We start from the raw sequence: 25,858 nt of genomic DNA, 5'->3' as shown, positions 1-25,858 counted from the left end.
TCTATTTTTGGAGTTTTTATTTATTTCTATTTTTCTTTTCTTTTCCTTGGATGGAAACTTCTTTTCTTTTCCTCAAGCAACTAACTAATTTTTGTTTACATACGTGTTTTTCTCTTCTTCTTTCTTCACTTATTCTATTCTCAGACTTATTCTAGATTGGGTAAGTTGAATTTTTTATTTTGTTTTGTTTTTGTAACAGGGTAAAGGAATTGTGGTTTATGGAAGGCTAAAGAAAGGTTCGGAGGGGCGACTAGCGGAAAATAATTTCATAAAGGTTGAATTTCTGGCTATATCGATCCAAAAAGGGCCTAAATTCTCGCTTAGGATATGGTATAGTGATCAAGCAAGTGGACGTGTGATTTCTCTATCCGGATTTTACTTCTCCCTTGTGTCATTTCTCAAATGTTTCACTCATATAAGGCTTTAGGCTATATTCTCACAGGATTTGTAGAATAAATACTCTAGTCTAGATTTCAGAAACTTACTGCTAACAATTATAGATACTCATGTAATATATTTATAGATAGATGTAAAGATTATTACATACATATTAACCTAAGTTTCTAAAAATTATTTTAATGCAAAAGTTACGTGAGACTTTTAGATTATTAAGAGCATAGAGAAAGAAAACAATACCAATATTCCTAAGTGTATAGCATCAACTTATTTATTTATATTTTTTAAATTTTAACTAGAAAATAAGTGCATATTATACATATCTATATCCTAACAGATGCCTTAATTACACGTGTTTCTATGCCCCCCCCCCCCCAAAAAAATGCATGCATTGTCCTCAAAGTATTTTAAATAACAAGGGTAGGAAAATACCATGGAAACGCGTGAAATTCTAGAATATCTGCAAAATAATGGTAGAACATACTAATGTAGGAAGGAAAACTGACGCAACACTATAAGAGTTCCACCCGTTATGGGGTTAACAGAATTAAATTGCTTAGGACATAAGCGGGCAATAACAAAACTAAAACTTACCTTATCTCCCCGCTTTAAGATCTTCCTCCTCATCAAAGAGATGAGGTTCCTTCGCGACTCCCCGCCAGCCATTATAATCTTGCCAAGCTTACCGCCATTTATCATCTACTAATGCTAACCTGTTAAGTGTTATTATGTCCGATGGGATGTAACGGGCTAATTAAATGAGGTGCACACGCCATCCCGCCAAGTCATAATTCGCGAATGAGCGAACCACTCAATTGGTGGGTCTCATGACTTCAACCCTTTTCCAATCTGTGAATTGGGCACAGAATACAGGTAAACAACTATGCATGATGCGGCTTACCAAAAAACAGGCATAAGAAGATACTTTACGCCTCATGTTTTGGGCTCTCTTAAGACTAGCTTACTAAAACTCGGGAATGTCATATCGGCAACGCCCCTCGCCTAAAGCGAGGAAAATGTCACCAGCCAGCATCGTTTGCAAAAAGTGAACCGCCATTCCCCAAAATATTCATCGGGATGAATAACATGGTGGTGTCTACGCTTAGGGACAAAGCTACCAAGGGCAATGCTATATCGCCTCGGTCCATTACTCAAATACCCTCCCCATAATACTCATGGAAATATGTATAATCATAAAGGTATGCATTATCGGTCATATATCCCCATGTGTGAACAGGATCAGGTATTGGTAATCCCGAAACTAAAGCTACCACATATTTATTGAATTCTAGTGTCATGTCATCGACTACGGCGGAGAATTCTTGTTCTCCATCCTGATTACAATAGAAACTAACGTGGTCGTAGAAATAAGCAAGAAGTCGCGGCTTTGAATATGAATCGTCATCACTTACCAGTAAATGGCGCCATCCTAACTGCAGGATCCTGTTTCGGAACCAATATCCATAGGTCTCTGTTCCTAACACATCTTCGGAAGACTGTTCAGGTATGACTATAGGAGATGTCATCTCAACTACTCTTTGAAACAGCTCCAAAAATCCTGGAACAACCCTTAGAAAATTGGAAATTTTCGTGTTTACGGAGGTCAGGGCGCAGGTGCGCTCGGGTGCTTTTGGATTTACATAGTTTTGGGCACGAGTCGCGCTCAACTTGGGCGCAGGTGCACTCTGAGTAAAATTTCTGACAGTGTCTAGGGCGCAGGTTCTCGTAAGCCTTCTTGAAGTTTACAAGGAAAAAGAAGGAAAAGCTTGGAGTGAAAAGTGAGAGATGATGGTGGGGTGTAGTGTGGGTTGTGAGTGTAGAATGAAGGAAGTTTAAATAGGTTCTGAGCTTCCAAAACGAATCGGCAAGTTGCCAAATTGTTTAATGCAATTTTTGGAAATATAAAATTTCCAAACCCGAAAACGAAAACAAACCATATTCTTGATTTTATAACAACCCTGGTATCTTTTATACTAGATTTAGAATAGTAACTTCTAAACTCTCCTAGATTTCATGCTACCACCACACATAATCATAGATATGCCGATATCGGCCAAATTCTCAACCTTTACTCCAAGATAACTTTACAGAAGATGATCATATAACGAATTATGCTTAGTAGAAATATTATCACCCCCAAACAATTTGGGAAGGTGGGATTAATGATAAAAACACGCACAATTCGAAAATAACCAATTATATTAAAAAAATTTAAATCCAAACAACATAAAACAAACAAATTAATATTTAAATTTAACTACTGAATTAAAATCCAACTAATAAAACAATAAAAACAATGAAATAACAGCGAACACAAACTGATGGTGAACACCTAGCCATGTGATAAAGATGGACCCTGAGATGGAGATTGGTCCTGGGATGAAGAATGGCTTGAGCCATCTGTCCTTCGGCGACGACGCTCATGCCTCTCAGACTCGTCTAAAACAGAATCCTCCAAAGGTGGCATGCGTCGTAGCATCTCTATTCGGAACAAGCGATGTGCTTCCATCTCAGTCCTGAGTACTGCATACTGGGCTTGGTGATGTTGGTGGATAGTCTCCATGTTAGACAAGATATCTTCCTGACCCCTTTCGAGCATTTCAACTCTCGTCTGAAGGTTCGTTTGTTTATTTCGAACTACAATCTGTCTATCTTGGATATCTTCACAAATACCATAAACACAACGCAAGCTAGTTTGCAACACTTGCATGCGTTCTAAATTAGAACTACAACTATCTAATGCATTTTCATCCAGACATGTCATATCTTCCATTTCATCCGCCAACTCAACTACATTTCCTTCAGACAACGACCAAGTCTCTTGGATGCAATCCGTATAAATACTTGCATTAGAATGTAATTTGATCTTAATAGGAGCAGATTTTGTGACAGCTCTAAATGAGAGCATGATCTTAGTGATCAATACGGGAAGAGGCGCAATGCTCTTTCCGACTCCTCTAATCACATTAAAGCAAGAACTCCAATATACTGGGATTCCTGAATGGTCGTTTCTAGGTTGCTTTCAGGCGTAATTCCTAACAGCTCAGCCAATAACTGTCTCGTTACTTCCCTCCTCGTTCCTGCTACCTTAATGAAAATCTTATCCCCCTCCAATTCTCGCTTCTTATAAAACTGTTCTACCAAATCATAGTGATAGAACTCCTCAGTCGAGTACCACAGTCCATTCCAATCCCTCCTAATCATCTCCGCGTCGTAAAATGGCACGAAGTGGTCGGCAGTAAACGCGTGCTCCAGCAAAATTCTTAGTCGTAGCACCATTGAAGTTTTTGAAACAAACAATGGTTTTGTAGACGGTGGAGGAGGCGAGTTTGATGAAAAACCACTAAAAACAATGGTGGTGGCGATGGTGGGTACGGTGGCAGGTTGGATGCTTGAATTGGCGGCTATTTTCGGTGGTTTGGGAAATTTGTTTGAGAGAACTCAGGCTGGTGGTTAACAATGGGCGTGGTGTAAATAGGTGTTTGTTTTTCTTTTTCTTTTTTATTTTTTTTTTTTTTTGGTTATTAGGTTTTCCTTTAAACCTTGTTAACTGGCGGGATGAAAAAGGAAACACGACTGTTGGTGGAGACAAAGGGGCGCAGGTGCGATGCCAGTGCGTGCGAAGTTGGGCCCAAGCCCAATTCAAATTTTTCGAATTTTTTTCGATATTTCGCGCAATTTCAAATTCAATTTGCCGCTTCGTTACTGGTCCGATTTTGGCGAATGTGTTATGGAAATAATTAATAGAGAATTTCCAATCCAATGATCTATAAAACACTTAATTCCAACCATGGGTGACGTATAAGAAGGTGGAAAAACGCCTTTAAGTGCGTGTGTGACGTAAGTTATGCGAACGAAGGAAATCTAAGGTATAGATAACGTCAACCCGAATGAACTACGACTAATGGGCGTAAGCAACACAAATGGAAAGTTTGAGCAATCCAGATGGAAAGACTGATTGCCTACCCCCAAACAAATTTTTAAACACAAAATTTGGATTGCTATTTCTATGATTTTAGATTTTTTATTTTTTATTTTTTTATTTTTTTATTAGTTTATTATAAGAAAAACGAAAAACAATAAATACATAATTCACCCCATAGAGGAACATGACTCAAAAACCGAGAAAACATGCAAAAGTGGAAAACGTGAATTATGTGAAACGTGGACTTAGGATCCGGTACTTACAGCCACACACTCCATAAGGAGGGCCCGATTACCAGAATGGTGCACTTACCACTATATGGAAGTGAAAGGAAGTACATGATAACTGTAAAATGAATAGTTTACCTACGAAATGAACGATGAATTTAATCCGTAAGTAAACTAAAACTGGATCTTTAATTCTCGATTATCAAAGTTTCTACTCTCAATGCGAATTGCACTAAGTGGAGTAGGAAGTTCGTTCCACTCCTAGTTCCCTAGCATGGATTGTTTTCTAAGTCTAAGAAATCAGCCTTAAGTCAATGAGAGCTTTACGAAGGGGAATTATACTACGATGCAATATGAAATTGATTATTTGAATTTAAACTACGAATGCTATGGAAATACGATTGTTTTTGAATCTAGATAAAGGATTAGAGGGGAATTGAATCCACCTCGAATCCAACTTAATATCCTAGTATAGATTCTTGTATCTCAATTCTCACATTCTTACGGCAAGAAATTCGAGTTCTAATCCCTAGTGTTCATGGCATTTCTACCGAGTACTAACTAGCATGTGAGGTCGTCCACCCATTCTCATGGCTTAAACACTCCACCTTCTAGAGTGGAATAGAATCTACAAACAATTCTATACTAACAACTAAGTTTTCATCAAGGCTTCATCAACCCCTCTAACAGAGGTTTTAGCCTTGATTCATCAAACTAACATTTCCCATTGAATCTAAACTAAACATGATATAAAGAATTGAAATTTACTAATCTAATTTAAACAATAATTAAAATCTAATTACTAACTAATAATTGAATGACAAGCAATAAATGAAATCGATCTAACACAAATGTAAATGACAAGAATCTAAATTTAACAACTAGCTATTTTATTAATCAAACTAATTAAGAGTAATGATTCTAATAGTTTAATCTAAACAAGAATTGGATTTGAAATTAAACTTAATTAAAACAATCAAATCTAGATCTAGAAGCTATTCTAATGGCTACTTTCTATTCTAAGCTATGAACCCTTAATTCTCTACTAATTAATCTACCATTAACAAAGAGCTAAGCTTTTGTTTTTATACATCCAGATCCAAAAATCGTGCATGGGCTTGGAGCCATGTTTTGGGCCAGAGAATCAGGCCCAAAACCCAATTCTTTCAGTCCAAAAAGGCCTCTTCAGCTAGATCCGGCTTCAACAGACTTTTCGTCCACTTCTGCTCCTCTGATTGGGTCAAGGCTTAGACCATTGCAAAGCTCTTTTCGAGCCGGTCGTTTTGACATAAGGTAGGCCCAATTCCGAGGTCTGAGTCCAAAGATATGGTATTCGGAAGGTCTGCTGACTTTTGCTCCTTTATCTCACTAAAGTGGCACATTTCGCATAATAATGGACTTTGAAGCCCGAAATGCATAAAACACGTAATCAGTATTAACTCTTACTTATTATTCACATAATTGGTCTAACAAGATGATTATTAAGGGGTTAAAACTACAGTTTTGGGCTCTTATCAAACCACCCCAAACAAACATTTTGCTTGTCCTCAAGCAAATATGAGAAATTTGAATAAGTGACCAAAAATGGAGTTCTAACTACTCTCGTTTCAATGAGAGTGCGATTGCATTGACCATATGCAACAAGGCCTTAAACCACTAGGAATTCCCTAGTGGACAAGTTATAGCCTCGTGAGAGTTTTCCAGTTGAAGGTACTCACAAACTTCATCTATACTACTGGCGACTAAGAAAATAAAACTATTGTTTCCTTATTCATGCTCAACTATCTATACATCTCTCTAGCAATTGAATAAGAATAACCAAGTCAGAAACCTAAGTTAATATATGCATAATAATCTATCATCTACAATAAACATATACCACAATGAGTAGTACTATAAAATGTTTAGCGGGTTTGTTTTAGAGAACTTCGGAATAGCATCCTTAAGTAGGTTCTCACAATAATAGTCAAGAAACAACACTCTCATTTTTCCACTCAAGTTTAAGCTACTCCAGTTAATACAGTGGGCACACTTTACCTTACAATCTCAATGACAACAAGGAAGCCGAGTCGATCAACACATCGCCACTTACTATCACACTAACCTATTCCTAATTGAGCTAGAGGTCTTTATTAGGTGTTACGGGATTAGGAGATGGTTTAAGAAGGAAGGAATTGGATATTCAAAAGGACAAGTCCGAGATAATAGAGTCTTCATATTATGTAACTAGAGAAAACCTTGTTATTTACTTTTTGCTTCTACACTTTGTTTCCATCCTTAGCCATATTTTTCTTTTTCTTTCTTTTGCTTTTGACTCCCACTTTTATTCTATTTTTGGAGTTTTTATTTTATTTCTATTTTTATTTTTCTTTTCTTTGGATGGAAACTTATTTTCTTTATTTTCTCAAGCACTAACTAATTTTTGTTTACACAGGTTTTCTCTTCTTCTTTCTTCATCATTCTATTCTCGGACTTATTCTAAATTGGGTAGGTTGATTTTTTTATTTTGTTTTGTTTTTGTAACGGGGGTAAAGGAATTGTGGTTTATGGAAGGGCTAATGAAAGGCTCGATTAGGCAACTAGCGAAAAATATACTTAGGTCAGAATTTCTAGCTATATCGATCCAAAAGGGCCTAAATTCTCGCTTAGGATATGGTTTAGTGATCAAGCAAGTGGGCGTGTGATTTCTCTATCCGGATTTTACTTCTCCCTTGTGTCATTTCTCAAATGTTTAAAAACGTCATATAAGGCTTTTAGGCTATATTCTCACAGGATTTGTAGAATAAATACTCTAGCCTAGATTTCAGAAACTTATCGCTAACAATCATAGATACTCGGGTAATATATTTATAGATAGATGCAAAGATTATTACCTATATATTAACCTAAGTTTCTAACAATTATTCCGACGCGGCTTTCGTGAGACTTCTAGATTGTTAAGAGCATGGAGAAGGAAAACAATACCAATATTCTTAAGTGTATAGCATAACTTATTTATTTATATTTTTGAATTTTTGAAATTTTAACTAGAAAACAAATGCATATTATACATATTTATATCCTAGCAGATGTCTTAATTACACGTGTTTCTATGCCCCCAAACAAGAAGCATGCTTTGTCCTCAAAGCATTTAAATAAAGAGGGTAGGAAAAAATACCATTGAAGCGTGAAATTCAGAAACATCTGCAAAACAAGGTTAGAACGTACTAATATAGGAAATAAAAACTGACGCAACTCTATAAGAGTTCCACCCATTATGGGGTTAACAGAATTAAATTGCTTGGGACATAAGCAGACACTAACAGAAACTAAAACTTACCTCCACTCCCGCTGTTATTCGTCATCTTCGTCATCCTCTACTTCTATAAAGAAGTGAGGCTCCTTCGCGTCCTACCATGCTATGATAATTTGCCAGGCTTCACGCCATTTATCATCTATGGTTGCTAACCTATTAAGTGCCACTTGGTCTGATGGGGTGTAGGGTGCAACCTGGTGAGGTTGTATCCGCCACCCTTGCCAAGTCATTGCACGAAAAGATCGAATAATACTATTGGTGGGTCGCACCGTGTCTACCCTAATCCAATCCGTGAAACGTGTACAAAAAACAGGAAAGAAACATAGCATAATACGTGAAATTAGAACAGGCATAAGAAGGTACTTATGCCTCATGGTATGGGCTCGTGCTAAACTAGACATCAAAGTTCTGGGAAGGTCATAGAACCGGCGTCCCATGGCTAAAGCAAGGAAAACGCTGCAAGTGGCGTCATTCACGTAAGAAAAAAAAACGCCATTCCCCTAAAATGTTTAGCATAATCCAAAATATAACAGTTCCTATGTTCATGGACAAAGGCTACCAAGGGCAACGTTATAGTCCCCTTGGTCCTCAATCTGGAAAATGCCTGCCCATAAGCCTCGTGCAAAGACTCATAAGTGTAGACATGCATATTATCGACCCAATAGCACCATGGGTCTTGTATCTCAGCCGGGCATAGCAAGTCCAAGAACAAATGCTAGCAAGAACCTGGTAATTTCCATTGGTTCATCGTCAATGTTGATGGAGAACACTTGTTCTCCATCCGGTCTCTCAAAGAAAATGCAGTTATTATAAAAATAGGATGCAAGTGCAGGAGAATAAAGTTCAGCCGGTCTTACCATAAGAGGTTCCCAGCCAACGTATGTGATCACCTCGCGAAACCAAGCACCGTAAGTAGTGCTTTGGAACAAATCTTCGAAAGACTGTTCGGTATTATTATAGGAGATGTCATCTCAAAACTAGGCTCGGAACAGTGCAAAACAACCGGCACAACTTCATGAAAACCTGGAATTTTTCTGGTCCAAGGAAGTCGAGCGCGATTAAGCTAACTAGGGCGCCGAAGTCGCTCTTTGTATTTTGGAATTCCAGTGTGTTTGGCGCAAGTCGCGCTTGACTTGGGCACGGGCGCCTCGAGCAAAATTTTCTGTCGTCGTTGTAGAGCGCGAGCGCCTTCCTCCGGTAGCGTGAGAAGCCCGAAGGTTGATTTTCGAAAATGGAGACGAAAACGTGGGGAATCGAATCGTGTGAAGGGTGCGTGATGGAAGTTAGATGTAGTGTGAGTTGTGAGTGTAGAATGTATGAAGTTTATATAGGTTTTAAGTTGCTAAAACGGATCGGGGAAGTTGCCAAAAGTATTTACGGCAGTTTCCGGAAATCCTAAAATTTCCAAACCCGAAAATGGAAACAACTCATTTTCTTGATTCTAATTCAAACCCAGTATCTTTTAGGTTGATTTTATGATTGAATGTACCTATTTAATCTAGATTTCATCCTACAATGATTCTCAATCATAGATATGCCTAAACGGCCATAATTTCACCTTACTCCGCAATAAATTCTAACACTAGGGTTATATAAAAATAAAGCTTGAATTGATAAAACCACCCCCAAACAAGTTGGGAAGGTGGGATCAATATGAAACAACCACACATACTGAAAATAACCCCTTATATTAAAATTTTCATTCGGAGTACCTTTCACTACAAAATTCAAAATAAGAAAATAAAAGTTACATTACAATAAAAACAACAAAAATAAATAAAACAACAACCACTATCAATCCTCAGACTCTCTAAACACCTCGCCATTGGTGGCGGAGGGCACACTCTCTAGTGGTGGCTCTGGGCTCCCGAAGGTCCAAAGCAGTTGCAGTTGTCCTTCGCCGACGACGCCATGCCTCGTAGTAATTTGTGTCCTCGAGCCGAGTCCGTATGAGGTGGGAAGCATGCAAGCATATCCACTCTAAACCGGGCGGGCCCTCCATCTCAGCCCTCTTTGTTCCCATCTCTCATCCTCTCTCTCTGTGCGGATCTCGAAGTTGTGATGAATAGTCGCCATCGAGTCCGGAGGTCTGCACAGATAGTGTTTAGTGAACGATGCCCCTATGAAGCATAGCCATGCGTTACGCATCGAACCAACACCTCTCGGAAGGCATCCAGATCAAAGCAAGTCACGCCCCTCCTCATCCTCCTCCTCCTAATCATCCTCATCCTCCTCCTCTATCTCATCCTATTCCCTATCCGTGAGGCAATATCCAGGCGTTGTTGGACACACTCCCTATAGATACGCGGGTTACGGTGCGGGGTAATGTAAATCCTATCGACGGCGAGTGCTTTCATCTTCGATGATCTTGGTAATTAACACGGGAAGAGGTGCCAAAGACTTTCCGACCCCCTAATCATGCTCAGCAAAAACTCCAAGATACAGAAATCGTACTTCTGCTCCTGGAGTACCCATAAGATGTGGAGGCAGGGCAGACCGATGTCATTGACCTTGTCCTTCCCTAGGACATTCCGACCAATCCACCGAAATGTAGCGGTGGTTGGTCCCGAGGATGCTGGCGAACACAATGGGAGTTTGTATTGTAGCTCCCATTGATGACGATCCGCCCATCAAAGGCTCTACCCGTCAAACCGGGGCTCCCCGTAAAGTGGCATCGATGGATTCTAGGCGGAATGCCTAGAATCTCGACCAACAATCGATGGTCAACTCCTTCCTCTTCTTCCTTACCAACACAAAATCCTACTCCCTCCAACTCCCCGGTGTTGTAGAACCGTCCGGACCAAGTCTTCGTGGTAGAAGGCTTCGGTCGAAAGTACCACAAAACTACTCCAGTCTCTACTAGCCATTTCGTCACCGTGAAAACGGCGAAGTGGTCGACGATGAAAACTTGCTCCGTAAAATTCGGCGTTGTTGAGCCATCTAGTGTTTGGAATGGAGTGAGGGTTGAAATGTGATGTGGTGGTGGGATTTTAATAGGCGGTTGAAGCAACAAATGGTGGTGGTGGTGGGTGGTGGCGCAAAGACAAAAAATTATGAATTTTCGGTGGGTTTTAGTGATGGAAATCGGTGGGGTTGTGGTGGTATTGTTTTAGAGAAGATTTGGGTTGGGATTTGATTTTGGGCGTGGGTTTATTGTATTTTCTTTTCTTTTTTTTTTTTTTTTAGGTTTTGGAGCTTTGTTAATGGCGGAATGGAGGAAGAAACGATGAACTGTTCGTGGAGGTAAGGGCGGTCGCTACTGTCGGTTGGGTTGGGCGGGTTGGGCCCAAGCCCAAAATCGAAATTTTTGATTTTTTTCGATTTTTTTCGCGAACTTCAAATCAAAATTGCCGCTTCGTTACCGGTCCGATTTTTGCGAATGAGATATGGAAATGATCAGGAGAGAATTTCCTATCCAATGATCCATAAAACACTCTATTCCGACTTCAGATGACATACGAGATAGTAGAAAACGCCTCGAAGTGCGTGCATGACGTAAGTTATGCGAACGAATGAACTCTAAATTAATAGATTATGTCAATCCGAATCGTAATACAATAAAACGGCCTAAGCAACTCTAATGGGACATAAAACCTTTTAGTATGCGAAACATTTAACACACCACCCCAAACAAATTTTTACAACGAAGCTTAGAAAATTTGTTTTTAGCAGTGGGTCTTTTAAAGTCAGATTCCCGAGACTTCCTAGATTACTATGTTTATTTTTTTTTTTTTTTTTTTTTTTTTTTTTTTTTTTTTTTTTTTTTTTTTTTTTTAGAAGGAAAAACAATAAGCAATAAAGACATAATTCACACCATAGAGAAACATGACTCAAAAATCCGAGAAAAACATGCAAGAGTGGAAAACGTGAACTATGTGAACCGTGGACTTAGGATCCGGTACTTACAGCCACACACTCCATAGGGAGGGCCCGGTTACCTTAATGGTGCACTCACCAATATATTAAAGTGAAAGGAAGTGCACCAAACACGAAATTGAGCCGTTTATAGTCGGATACTTTCGAGACTTTATCTAAAATATATGTATGAACATGCAGGTTGATCATATATCAACAACCGAAATAGTTGTGGATCATTCCATAAATAAATATCACAGAAAACATATCCAAACACAATCAAGCACCAAGATTTCCTACGACGCAGCCTAGTGGAATGAAAACGAAGTCGGATAACCCTATTGTGTAACCTATCATGCACCTTCTTTTTAATTTTTGAATGAGTGGGTGTTTTAGTAAATAAGTGTGGAAAAGTGAATGGTTGTGGAGAATATGGTGGATATGGATAAGTTGTAGAAAGAGACACTGCATACACAATGAGGATGTGGTTTTAGCACCGAACTCATTCATTGTGTGTGTAGGGACTGCCTCAATTCTAAAATGAAGGTGTCAAATAGTTTGTCCTTCCTCAAGTATCCGTTTGCTAGGAGGATTTAAAAAATTATGAAGCACGGGGAGAAACAAAAGGATCGAGTGCAAACTCGAGATTCCTTTGAAAGGGTGGAAGGAGGGAATCGAGGTGGATGTTGTGCAAGGTAGATCTTGATAGGGTGAATCGTCACCTACTCAAGAAACTCATCGAATTCCTCATCTAGATTGGTCATATCCACATTACTATGGTAGTCCTCTACATCTTTGAGAAAGTCATCTATCCCGGCCCTCATCAATAATATGTGTATCGACTAGTGTAGGGATGAAAATGTTGAGTCCGACTTTCCAAAGGAAAGAATTTTGGGCATATGACTATCGTGGAACGTGTTGTTGAAATAATCTCGGCGAAGCTCTCGATCATGCTAACCTCTCCATCCATGTAGACGAATTGGGTAACTGTGTCCTTGTTTTAAAAACATTGACTTCAACAAGATGGCCAAAAGACATGGACATTGAACCATCACGGCAATTAATGACCGCATTGGCGGTTGCCGGAAAAGGACGCCCTAAAATGATCGGGACGAGTCGTTAATTTCTTACGTATCGAGGACTACAAAATCAGCCGGATAGTAGAAATCCTGAACTTTTACCAAACACATTTTCGACTACACCCTTAGGATACTTAATAGACCCGATCAGCCTAATTGCAACGCCATTTTAGTAGGTTGCATCTTGTCTAGACCTATTTGTCTATACAAATAAAATGGGAGTAAGTTAACACTAGCCCCCGTGTCTAATAACACGGTCGTCGTATAGGAATCTCCTAAGGTGCATTGTATGCGATAGGGCGACCGGGTCCTTGTACTTAACAATTCCATTATGTTCGGATAAGGTTGGGAATTGTTCGTTAAAAGCGCCTTTTGGTATATTTGTCTTCGCCTAGTAGTACACAATTCCTTAAGAAACTTAGCATGATGTGGTAGCTTTTAATAGCTTCGAGGAAGGGAAGGTTTATAGTTAGATTCTTGAAAACGTCCCTAATCTCCTCGTAATTTGTATCCCTAGTTAACATGGCTAATTTTTGTGGAAACGGTGGTTTCTTTCTATATTTAGCAATGGTATCACCTGGATGTTTAACCGTGGCTTTCTCGTTTCTTAGGTTGTGTTGTAACCGGGTACCTCTACCGTGGGTAGGCTCTTCAGTTTTCTATTTCGGTATCTAGTAAAATAGTAGGTGTAGGGTTATCGGGTGGGGTAACTATAGGCATAGTTACCTTGTTATCAACCACTCTGCCAGAACGGAGAGTGGTGATGGCATTTATCTCACCTACATTTTCATATTCATTACTAGTATTATCGGTTACCTCAAAGGCTATGTTTGTTGTTTTAGGATTAGGTATTGCGTGACCTGGCAACACACCTTTGGTTTGGGCTTTATCTTGAGCCAACTGTTGGGTTAAATTAGTAACGGATTGTAGAAGCCGCTTGGTTAGATTGAGCCATGGTTTGGAAAAGTTTTTGGCTCACTTGTATGAAGGTGTCAAAGGCGATCCGGTTGTGTGGGTGTAGTAGTCACGGGTGGTGTGGACCGGAATTATTTCACGCGGAATTATTTATTGGTGGATTCTGATAATTATTATTTACCTAACGATACCTCTATTAGCATTATAATTATTATAATTACCTTGACCTTGTGCTTGACCTTGTCGAGGTTGCACTTGGTTGTTATAATTATTAAAATTACCCCGACCACTGCCCTTGTCGTAGTGGAGCTTGGTTAAAGGCGTATGTTGGCCTAACATATTGATTATTGTACCCTTGAGGTGTGACTTGTTGGTTATTTCTCCAACCGAGTTGGGATTTTGTCTCCAAGGGCTTAGGTTCACTATTAATGGAACAAGCCTGTTCATAGGCTATAGGGACGATGGGAGTCGGGATGCTTTCGGGACTCCAACAGAAACTACATGGGTTTGAATTTACATTCATGACGGGATAGGCTTTTGTTGTACGTAAATGGCCTCTACCTTTTTAGTGAGTGATTCGATTAGAGTTTTAAGCTCGAATCGTGTTTAATTTCAAACATACCGGCGGCCTTAACTGTTGAAGAAGAACTAGCGGAGCGGGGGATATCATCACTACCCCCCCAATTATTATTCCGTTTAGTTTGGTCTTCTAAAAATTTATAAGCCTCCGAGGCTCCTTTACTTAGGAAACTACCCCCATTCATTATGTCAAGGACTTCTTTATGGTGGTGTAGAAGACCTTTGAAAAGGCAATTAACTAACGTGTCTTTCGCTAAGTTATGATGTGGACACTCTATAAGGAGATTGGTGAAACGATTCCAAGCCTCTGAAAATGATTCATGAGGATTTTGTCGAAAGAAATGAATCTTGGAAAGCATCTCATCCATCTTTAGGGGTGGGTAAAAATGTTCCATAAACAGCTGAACAAGTTTAGCCCACGAGTCCACAGAATTAGGCGGCCAAGGCAGTTAACCAAGACGCCTTATCGGCTAACGTGAAAGGGAATACCCTCAGTTTAATTTGTTCCGCACCTACCGTAGGATGATGGAATGTTGTAAGGACTTGTTCAATCCTACGCATGTGCTGATAAGGTTTTTCATGGTCTAACCCATGAAAAACGGGTAACAAATTAAAAATATTTGGAGGGATTCTGAAATCCCCCGCTGGGTCCGCTAGAACGATGCAAGATTTGGGGCTATCGCCAAGGCTTTGTAGAAGTCCGAGAGAGGAGTCTCTTTCTTCCCCATTATATCGGTGGTGTGTGTGAAATAGTAGTTAGAGGTGTAGTGGGTGGTATACTAGATAGATTTGATTGTTGATGTTGTTGTGTATTTACGCTCGGTGTTTTGTTCGGCGGACCTTAATCTCATGCAAGACTAAGTCGAACTTTACTAAACATGCAACACTCCAAACAATTCGATATACTAGTATAAACCTCTAACGAGGAGATCTGAGGTGTGGAAGAAAGGAATACCTGATTGCGTCCCTTGCTTCGCTTATGAATAGCGTCTTGTTTACGCTTTGTTCGTGTATAGAGCAGGTTAGAACACCTGAAAAATATGAAAGATCAAAGTTTGAATCAAAACCGCCGAAATCCGAAAAAATTTAACATTGCGATGCGCGGCCAAGATAGATAGCGCCCGAAAGTAATTTTCAAATTACAGTGTTTTTTTAGCGCTGGTCGCTCCACATGGGGGCTGGTCGCTCCGTTTCCAGCTATAGGGCTGGTCAGCTCAAGGAGGATACTGCCAGCAAGCAATTTTAATTTTACGAATTTTTCAACTTAGAAATGGACAACCACAGTATGAATCAAACAAGGGTGGGTGGGTTTAATGGGACTTAAAAATGACTACTTCTACTATGAAAACAATGCTAAAGTGCAACTAAGATGGCAGCGGCGGCATTTGATAACTGTAAAATGAATAGTTTACCTACGAAATGAACGATGAATTCAATCCGTAAGTAAACTAAAACTGGATCTTTAATTCTCGATTATCAAAGTTTCTACTCTCAATGCGAATTGCACTAAGTGGAGTAGGAAGTTCGTTCCACTCCTAGTTCCCTAGCATGGATTGTTTTCTAAGTTTAAGAAATCAGCCTTAAGTCAATGAGAGCTTTACTGAAGGGAATTATACTACGATGCAATATGAAATTGATTATTTGAATTTAAACTACTTAATGCTATGGAAATACTATTGTTTTTTTGAATCTAGATAAAGGATTAGAGGGAATTGAATCCACCTCGAATCCAACTTAATATCCTAGTATAGATTCTTGTATCTCGATTCTCACGCTCTTCGGCAAGAAATTTGAGTTCTAATCCCTAGTGTTCATAGCATTTCTACCGAGTACTAACTAGCATGTGAGGTCGCCCACCCATTCTCATGGCTTAAACACGACCTTCTAGAGTGGAATAGAATCTACAAACAATTCTATACTAACAACTAAGTTTTCATCAAGGCTTCATCAACCCTCTAACAGAGGTTTTAGCCTTGATTCATCAAACTAACATTTCCCATTGAATCTAAACTAAACATGATATAAAGAATTGAAATTTACTAATCTAATTTAAACAATAATTAAAATCTAATTACTAACTAATAATTGAATGACAAGCAATAAATGAAATCAGATCTAACACAAATGTAAATGACAAGAATCTAAATTTAACAACTAGCTATTTTATTAATCAAACTAATTAAGAGTAATGATTCTAATAGTTTAATCTAAACAAGAATTGGATTTGAAATTAAACTTAATTAAAACAATCAAATCTAGATCTATAAGCTATTCTAATGGCTACTTTCTATTCTAAGCTATGAACCCTAATTCTCTACTAATTAATCTACCATTAACAAAGAGCTAAGCTTTTGGTTTTATACATCCAGATCCAAAAATCGTGCATGGGCTTGGAGCCATGTTTTGGGCCAGAGAATCAGGCCCAAAACCCAATTCTTTCAATCCAAAAAGGCCTCTTCAGCTAGATCCGGCTTCAACAGACTTTTCGTCCACTTCTGCTCCTCTGATTGGGTCAAGGCTTAGACCATTGCAAAGCTCTTTTCGAGCCGGTCGTTTTGACATAAGGTAGGCCCAATTCCGAGGTCTGACTCCAAATATATGGCATTCGGAAGTTCTGCTGACTTTTGCTCCTTTATCTCACTAAAGTGGCACATTTCTGCACATAATGGACTTTGAAGCCTGAAATGCATAAAAACACGTAATCAGTATTAACTCTTACTTATTATTCACATAATTGGTCTAACAGTATGATTATTAAGGGGTTAAAACTACAGTTTTGGGCTCTTATCAGTACACCAAATGACAAAGGTTAGTCCTCATAGACAGGGTCCTGTAAAAGGACTTCCTCTACATCAGGGGACAGAAGTTCGTGAAAATGTTTTAACCGTTGACCATTAACTTGAAAGGGTACTGTTGTCCTTGGGATTTACCAAGGTGATTACCCCGTAAGGGGTGACTTCAGTAACCAGAAAAGGACCAGACCAACGGGTTTTTAGTTTTCCTGGGAAAATATGTAGACGAGAGTTATAAAGCAAGACCTTTTGACCGACAACAAACTCTTTGTGCAAGATTTGCTTATCATGAACACGTTTCATGTTAGTTTTATAATCCTTCGCGAGATCGTAAGAATCGCTACGGATTTCCTCAAGCTCATTCAATTGTAACTTGCGTTTGACACCCGCCTCATCAATATTGAAGTTAAGGCTTTTTATAGCCCACAGAGCATGGTGCTCTAATTCAACGGGCAAATGACAAGGTTTTCCAAATACAAGTCTAAAGGGAGACATACCTATAGGAGTTTTGAAAGCCGTCCTATACGCCCATAAGGCATCCAATAGACGCTTCGACTAGTCTTTCCTATCAGGATTTACAGTTGTTTCTAAAATCTTTTGATTTCCTATTAGAAACTTCTACTTGTCTGCTAGTTTGTGGATGATAAGGAGTTGCTACCTTGTGTGTAACTCCATACCTTTTCACTATAGATGCAACAACTCTATTGCAAAAATGTGTTCCACCATCACTAATGATGGCTTTAGGAATGCCAAAACGACAGAAAATATACTCCTTAATAAAAAAATACCACTGTCTTATGGTCATTGCTACGGGCAAGCCATGGCCTCTATCCATTTAGACACGTAGTCCACGGCAACTAGAATATAAATGAAACCGTGGGAAACAGGGAAGGGACCCATGAAATCAATGCCCCAAACGTCAAAAATTTCTACTATCATGATTGGGTTTAATGGCATCAAATTACGCCAGGATTAAGCCCAAGTTGTTGGCAACGAATACACGTCTTGCAATGCACTTGGGCATCCTTAAAAAAGGTAGGCCATTAAAATCCACATTGAAGAACTTTAGCGGCTGTTTTCATTCCACTAAAATGGCCACCACACTCTTTGTTATGGCATAACGATAGAACTTCATTATATTCCCACTGGGGAATACAACGACGAATAATCTGATCCGCACGATACTTAAAAAAGTAGGGCTCATCCCAGTAGTATAACTTAACTCTGGCCAAGAACTTCTTACGTTTATTTCTTGACCAATTATAAGGAATAACATCAGCCGCTAAATAATTTACAATGTCAGCATACCAAGGTGCTGAAAAAATAGCATACAGATGCTCATCAGGAAAAAAAAGTCCTGTATGGACTCAGAATCACTATCATCGTCGTTTGTAAGTCTAGATAAGTGGTCGGCAACTACGTTTTCGTCCCCTCTTTTGTCTTTTATTTCTAATGTGAACTCTTGTAGGAGAAGAATCTATCGGATTAATCTCTGCTTAGCATCCTTCTTTGCAAGAAGGTACCTAAGGGCTGCATGGTCCTTGTAAACTAAAGTTTTAGAACCAACCAAATTAGGACGAAACTTATCTAAAGCATAAATGACAGCTAAGAATTCTTTTTCAGTAGTTGTATAATTCCGTTGAGCATCGTTTAAGGTTTTACTAGCATAATAAATAACAATGGACTTATTATCTAGTTTCTGTCCCAAGACAGCACCAACTGCATAATCACTAGCATCACACATGAGTTCGAAAGGTTTAGACCAATCGGGAGGCTGTATAATTGGTGCAGAGGTTAGGGCGGCTTTTAAAGTTTCAAAAGCCTGCTTACAGTTAAAATTAAAATCAAAGATGGCATCCTTTAAAAGCAGATTAGTTAAAGGCCTAGCTATTTTTGAGAAATCTTTAATAAAGCGCCTATAAAAACCTGCATGGCCTAGAAAGGATCTAATATCATGGACAGTCCGTGGTATAGGTAGAGTCGCTATCTTATCTAGTTTGGCCGTATCTACTTCGATGCCATCACTAGATACAATGTGACTTAGTACTATGCCCTTTTTCACCATGAAATGACACTTTTCCCAATTTAAAACGAGGCTCTTTTCTTCATACCGTGTCAAAACCTTAGACAGGTTAGACAAGCAATCTGTGAAAGAGTCTCCATAGATAGAAAAATCATCCATGAAAACTTCCATAAAGTGCTCTACATGTCACTAAATATATGAAGCATACAATCACGGAAGGTACCGGGAGCATTACAAAGGCCAAAAGGCATTCGCTTTATAGGCATACGTTCCAAAGGGACATGTGAAGGTAGTCTTTTCTTGGTCATCAATATCAATAATAATCTGAAAATAGCCAGAGTAGCCATCCAGAAAACAATAAAAAGCATGACCAGCTAGACGTTCGAGCATCTAATCTATAAAAGGTAAGGGAAAGTGATCCTTTCGTGTCATAGCATTTAAACATTTGTAAGCAATACAAATTCTCCATTTCATAGGACCTTGTGTGAAAACATAGTCACCCTTAGTGTTACGTGCCATGGTAACCCCCAATTTCTTAGGAACTACATGAATGGGACTTACCCATTCGCTATCAGAGATTGGGTATATGATACCCGCATCGAGTAATCGTAAGACTTCTTCCCTAACCACCTCTTTCATGGCAGGGTTCAAGCGACGCTGAGGTTCGCGAGAAGTCTTCGCGTTATCCTCCAAATGGATACGATGAGTGCAAACATTAGGGTCAATTCCCTTAATGTCGACTAGGGACTAACCAATCGCAGACCGATGTTCCCTAATCACCCTGATTAAACGTGTCTCTTCATCCTTAGATAACAGAGAAGATATAATTACCGGATGACTACCATCCGGATCAAGGTGAATATATTTTAACTCCGGGGAAAGAGGTTTAAGCACCGAGGTGGAAGGAAAGTCAATAGATGTTTCAACAGGGTCCTCATCTTGTGTAATGAATACTTGCTTAGGTAGCAAGTCTTCATACTCAGTATAAGGAGCAACCGAAGGGTCTACAATTGGTGTGGACTCAAGGATGGTGTTGACTTCCTCTAAGTAGGAGTCATTTACAAAATCTGAAGTTCCAAAAGAAAGGAATTTATACATATAGTTTGCGGGAAACGTGTTGTTAAAATAATCTTGAGCTAAGCTCTCGATCATGCTAACCTCCCCATCTATAGACAATTCTGGTAACTGTTTCATCATTTTAAAAACGTTTACCTCAACAGAAAGATGTCCAAAAGATAAGGACATCTTACCATCGCGGCAATTTATAAGCGCGTTGGCAGTTGCCAAGAAGGGACGCCCTAAGATGATCGGTACAGAGTTGTTAGCGACTTCTGTATCGAGGATAACAAAATCTGCAGGATAGTAGAAATCCTAAACCTTAGCAAGCACGTTTTCCACTACACCCTTAGGATACTTTATAGACCTGTCCGCTAACTGCAACATCATTTTTGTAGGTTGCATTTCTTGTAGAACTATTTGTTTATACAAATAAAATGGGAGTAAGTTAACACTCGCCCCCAGGTCTAATAAAGCGGTCGTTGTGTGGGATTCTCCTAAGGTGCATTTTACAGTAGGACGACCAGGGTCCTTGTACTTAACAATTCCATTATTTTCTGATAAAGTTGGGAACTGTTCAGTTAGAAAGGCATCTTTAGGTATGTTAGTCTTACGCCTAGTAGTGCACAACTCCTTAAGAAACTTAGCGTGGTTAGGTAGCTTTTTAATAGCTTCGAGAAAAAGAAGGTTTATCGTTAAATTTTTGAAAACGTTCCTAATCTCCTCAAAGTTTGTATCCCTGGTTAGCATGGCTAATTTCTGGGGAAACGGTGGTTTCTCTCTATATTTAGCGTATGGCTCAACTGGATGTCTAACCTTGGGTATCTGTTTCTTAGGTTGTGGTTTAACTGGTACCTCTACAGTGGTAGGCTCTTCAGTTTCTATTTCGGTATCTAGTTCGATATCCGGTGTAGGGACTACAGGTGGGGTAACTATAGGCATAGTTACTTTGTTATCAACCACTTTACCAGAACAGAGAGTGGTGATGGCATTTAGCTCACCTACGATTGTAGTTCCCGTACTAGTATTACCGTTTACCTCAAAGGCTGTGTTTGCTGTTTTAGGGTTTGATATCGCTTGGCCTGGAAACACGACTTTTGGTTGGGCTTTCTCTTGGGCTAACTGTTGTATGCCCTGATTTATGGATTGTAAGAGCTGTTGGTTCAATTGAGTCATTAATTGGAAAAGTTGTTGGGTAACCTGTATAAAGGCGTCGATACGATCCGGTTGTGTAGGTGTAGTAGTCATAGGTGGTGCGACTGGAACTATCTCACATTGATTATTTATGGGCGGGTTATGATAGTTATTATTGTTAACCGGAACGATACCTCTATTGGTATAATAACTATTATAATTACCCTGACCTTGTGCTTGACCTTGTCATGGTTGCGCTTGGTTGTTATAATTATTATAATTCCCCTGACTTTGTCCTTGTCCTTGCCTAGGTGGAGCTTGGTTATAATTGTTTACTTGCCTAACATTTTGGTTATTAAACCCTGGAGAGGTGTAACTTGTTGATTGTTTAAGCCAACCTGAAGTTGGGATTTTGTCTCCATGGAGCATTAGGAATAGGATAGCTATTAATGGAGCAAACATTATCTTGCTCGATTGTTGTTGTTCATAGGCTTAGAGGACAATAGAGTCGGGTGCTTTCGACTCAAACAGAAATTACATGGGTTGGAGTTGACATTCATGATGGGGATAGGCTTTTGTTGAACGAAATAGCCTCTACCTTTTAGTTAGAGATTCGATTAAATTTTTAAGTTCGATCGGGTTTCATCTCAAACATACCGCGCCTTAATCTGTTGAAGAAGAACAAGCGAGTGGGGATATCATCACTACCCCCACCAATTATTATTAGCTTAGTTTGATCTTCTAAAATTTGTAAGCCTCGAGGCTTCTTTACTTAGGAAACTACCCCCATTCATTATGTCAAGGACTTCTTTATGGTGGTGTAAAAGTCCTTTGAAAAAGGCACGAACTAACGTGTCTTTCGCTAGGTTATGATGTGGACATTCTATAAAGAGATCGGTGAAATGATTCCAAGCCTCTGAAAATGATTCATGAGGATTTTGTCGAAAGAAATGAATCCTGGAAAGCATCTCATCCGTCTTTAGGGGTGGGTAAAAATGTTCCATAAACAGCTGAACAAGTTTAGTCATGAGTCCATAGAATTAGGCGCTTGGGCAGTTAACCAAGACGCCGCCTTATTGGCTAAGGTGAAGGAAAATACCATCAGTTTAATTTGTTCCACACTAACCGTAGGATGGTGGAATGTTGTAAGGACTTGTTCAATCCTACGCATGTGCTGATAAAGTTTTTCATGGTCTTAACCATGAAAAACGGGTAACAAATTAAATATGTTTGGGGGGATTCAAAAATCCCCACCGGTCCGCTAGAACGATGCAAGATTTAGGGCTATCGCTCAAGGCTTTGTAAAAGTCGGAGAGAGGAGTCTCTCTTTCTTCAGCCATTATGTCAGGTGTGGTGTATGGAATAGTAGCTAGAGGTGTAGTAATTGGTATACTAGATAGACATGTTTGTTGACGTTGACGGTTAATTACGTTCGGTGTTTTTCTCCGGCCAGACCTTAATCTCATGCAAATCTAAGTCTAAACACGACAATACTCTAAACAATCTTGATATACTAGTATAAACCTCTAACTGGAGATGCGAGGTGTGGAAGAAAAGAGTACATGAATGCCTCCTTGCTTCGCTTACGAATAGCGTCTTGTTTACGCGTGATCAATGTGTATAACAAGTTAGAACACTGAAAACTTGAAGAAATGGAAAGTTTGAAACAAACCTGAGGAAATCGAGCAATTTCAGCAGAGGGCGCAGGTGCGCTCTGTTTGGGCGCAGGTGCACTCCGTGTAACTTCAAGTTACAGTGTTTGAGCGCGGGTCGCGCTCGGTTTGGGCGCAGGTCGCGCCGGGTTCGAACATTTGGGCACAGTGCGCTCCGTTTGAAGCGCCCGGTAGTGCCTCCGCGGTAATTTTTGAGGAACTTTTCAATGCTGAAATGGACAACCACAGTATGAATCAGACAAGGGTGGGTGGGTTTAATGGGACGTAAAAATGACTAATTATACTATGAAACCAAAGCTAAAGGGAACTAAGATGGCAGCGGCGCCATTTGATAAACGTAAAAATGATAGTTTTTCTACGAAATGAACGATAAAACTCAAAACATAAGTAAAACTAAACGAGATTACGTGCCTAATTTATCAAAGTTTTCTACTCTCAATCAAATTAAGATATAGTGGAGTAGGAAGTTCGTTCCACTCCTAGTTCTTTAGCATGCGATGGTTTCGTGTCAACTAATCAATCATAAGTCAAATGAGAGATTTATGAGAGGAATTCTATACTACTAGGTAAATTCAATTAACAAGTTACGAATAACGAAATGATATAATGCTAAGTGTTTGAATCTAGATAAAGAATTAAAGGGAATTGAATCCACCTTAACTCGACTTAATCCTACTAACAAAGACTCGTCGTGATCCAAATTGAATGCTTCGCATATCAAAAAAGTAATTCTAATCCCTAATTATACATGGCATTTCTACCAATTCATAACTAGCATGTGAGCGATTAAACCCATTCTCATGGTGAATTAATCGTTTCTAGAGTGGAATAACTATCACGACGATTTCTAAGTTTAACAAAGATCAAGCTTCATCAAGGCTTCTTCAACCCCTCTAATGGAGGTTTAGCCTTGATTCATACAACTATCATTTCCCATTGAATCAAAACTAGACATCATATAAAAATTTTATCTTTATGCAATTTGTCTAAACAATAATTGAAATCTTAGGTAATAACTGGGAAATGAATAACAAGTAATAAAGGAATTTAGATCTAAATAATTGTAAATGACAAAATCGAAATGAACAAGAATCTACTATTTTATTTATCTAATCGATGAAGAACAATGATTTAAGAGTTTAATCTAAAATAAGAATTGAATTGAAACTAAACTTAAGTAAAAACAATTAAAACTAGATCTAGAATTATCTATAGTTTTAAGACTAATTAGCTACCATTAACAAAGAGCTAAGCTTTTATTTTTATATGCTCCAGATCCAAAAATCGTGCATGGGCTTGGAGCCATGTTTTGGGCCGGAAAATCGGGCCCAAAACCCAATTCTTTTAGTCCGGAAAGGGCTCTTCAGTTGGAGTTGGCTTTGACAAACTTTTCGTCCACTTTTACTCCTCTGATTGGGTCAAGGCTTAGACCATTAGAAAGCTCTTTCCGAGTCAGTCGTTTTGACGTAAGGTAGGCCCAATTCCGAGGTCTGAGTCCAAAGCTACGGCCTTCGGAAGTTCTGCTGACTTTGTGTGTTGTTTCTACCCACGTTAACTTTGACTTCTTAGCTTTTACCGGGCTTTAGAAAGGGTTTATCTCCTTGAATCTTGGCCTTTATCACAGAACTTATTTGCAACCAATCCTTGCTCCTTTACTTGGCCAAAGTAGCACATTTCCGCACATAATTGACTTTACTGCTTGAAATACATAAAAAACACGTAATCAATGTTAACTCTTATTTATTACTCACATAATTGGTCTAAAAGTATGATTATTAAGGGGTTAAAACTACATTTTTGGACTCTTATCACCCTTCTTTGATTCTCACTGTGGTTGTCTATTTCAACACTGAAATTTTCCTCGAAAAAATTACTCGCAACGCGACCGCGCCCTGGGTAAGCCAACTTGGAGCGCGACCTACACCCACACGCCTGGAATTCCATCTTTTGGCTAAGCACGACCTGCGCCCTACCAAGGCTAACTTGGAGCGCAACCTACGCCCACACGCCTGGAATTCCACTTTTTGCCTGAGCGTGACCTACACCCTACCAAGGCTAACTTGGAAGCGACTGACCCTACTTAGGGCCTATTCTGATTCGCGATCTCCTCTCTGCTGGCCGCCCGATTTCCACGGGTTTGATTCAAACTTCCATTTCTTCAAGATTTTCAGTGTTCTAACTTGTTATATACACTGAGCACGCGTAAACAAGACGTTATTCATAAGCGAAGCAAGGAGGCTTTCTGGTACTCTTTTCTTCCACTCCTCGCCCTTCTATCAGAGGAGTTTAATTCTAGTATAATTAGGCTTCTTTTTTTGTAAACGTCAACGCACATGCCTATCTAGAAATTTATAGTTAGAGTTTCGTTTGCATATTAATTGTCTTAGAATATATTTTTTAAAACCAATATGGCATATCAATATGTAGGCGAACAATTATGTGATTATTATGTAAACCCTTCACCATGTTCATGCTGCGGTAGTCCTTACCATTGGGTTTCTCATTGCCCATCATACCAAGAGTTTGAACCTACTATAGAATATAATAATAATTACGAGCCTCAATTTTCAAATTTTCATTGTAACCAATACAATCAAGAGTTTTCTAGTCATCCAAACTATACAAAGAGTCAACCTAACCGAGCACAGTACGAAATCAACCAGAGTTACTCAAACGCCAATAACTATGACTATCAAACAACTTTATGGATTCAACTAAGCTAGATGAAGACTTCAATGATTTCTTAAAAGCATGTGAAGATCCACCTACTGATGAACCACCAACCACCCACCATCCACCTGAGTTACCACCTCCTAAAATCTAACCATCTATCACAACTAAACCATCAATTCACCCACCATTTCAGAGGAACCTCGAATTTACACTTGAGCTGATTGCCTCAGAGACAC

Source organism: Coptis chinensis, chromosome 6 (genome assembly GCF_015680905.1).
Source record: "Coptis chinensis isolate HL-2020 chromosome 6, ASM1568090v1, whole genome shotgun sequence".
Classification (NCBI taxonomy): Eukaryota; Viridiplantae; Streptophyta; class Magnoliopsida; order Ranunculales; family Ranunculaceae; genus Coptis; species Coptis chinensis.
This window is presented reverse-complemented; position numbering follows the sequence as displayed.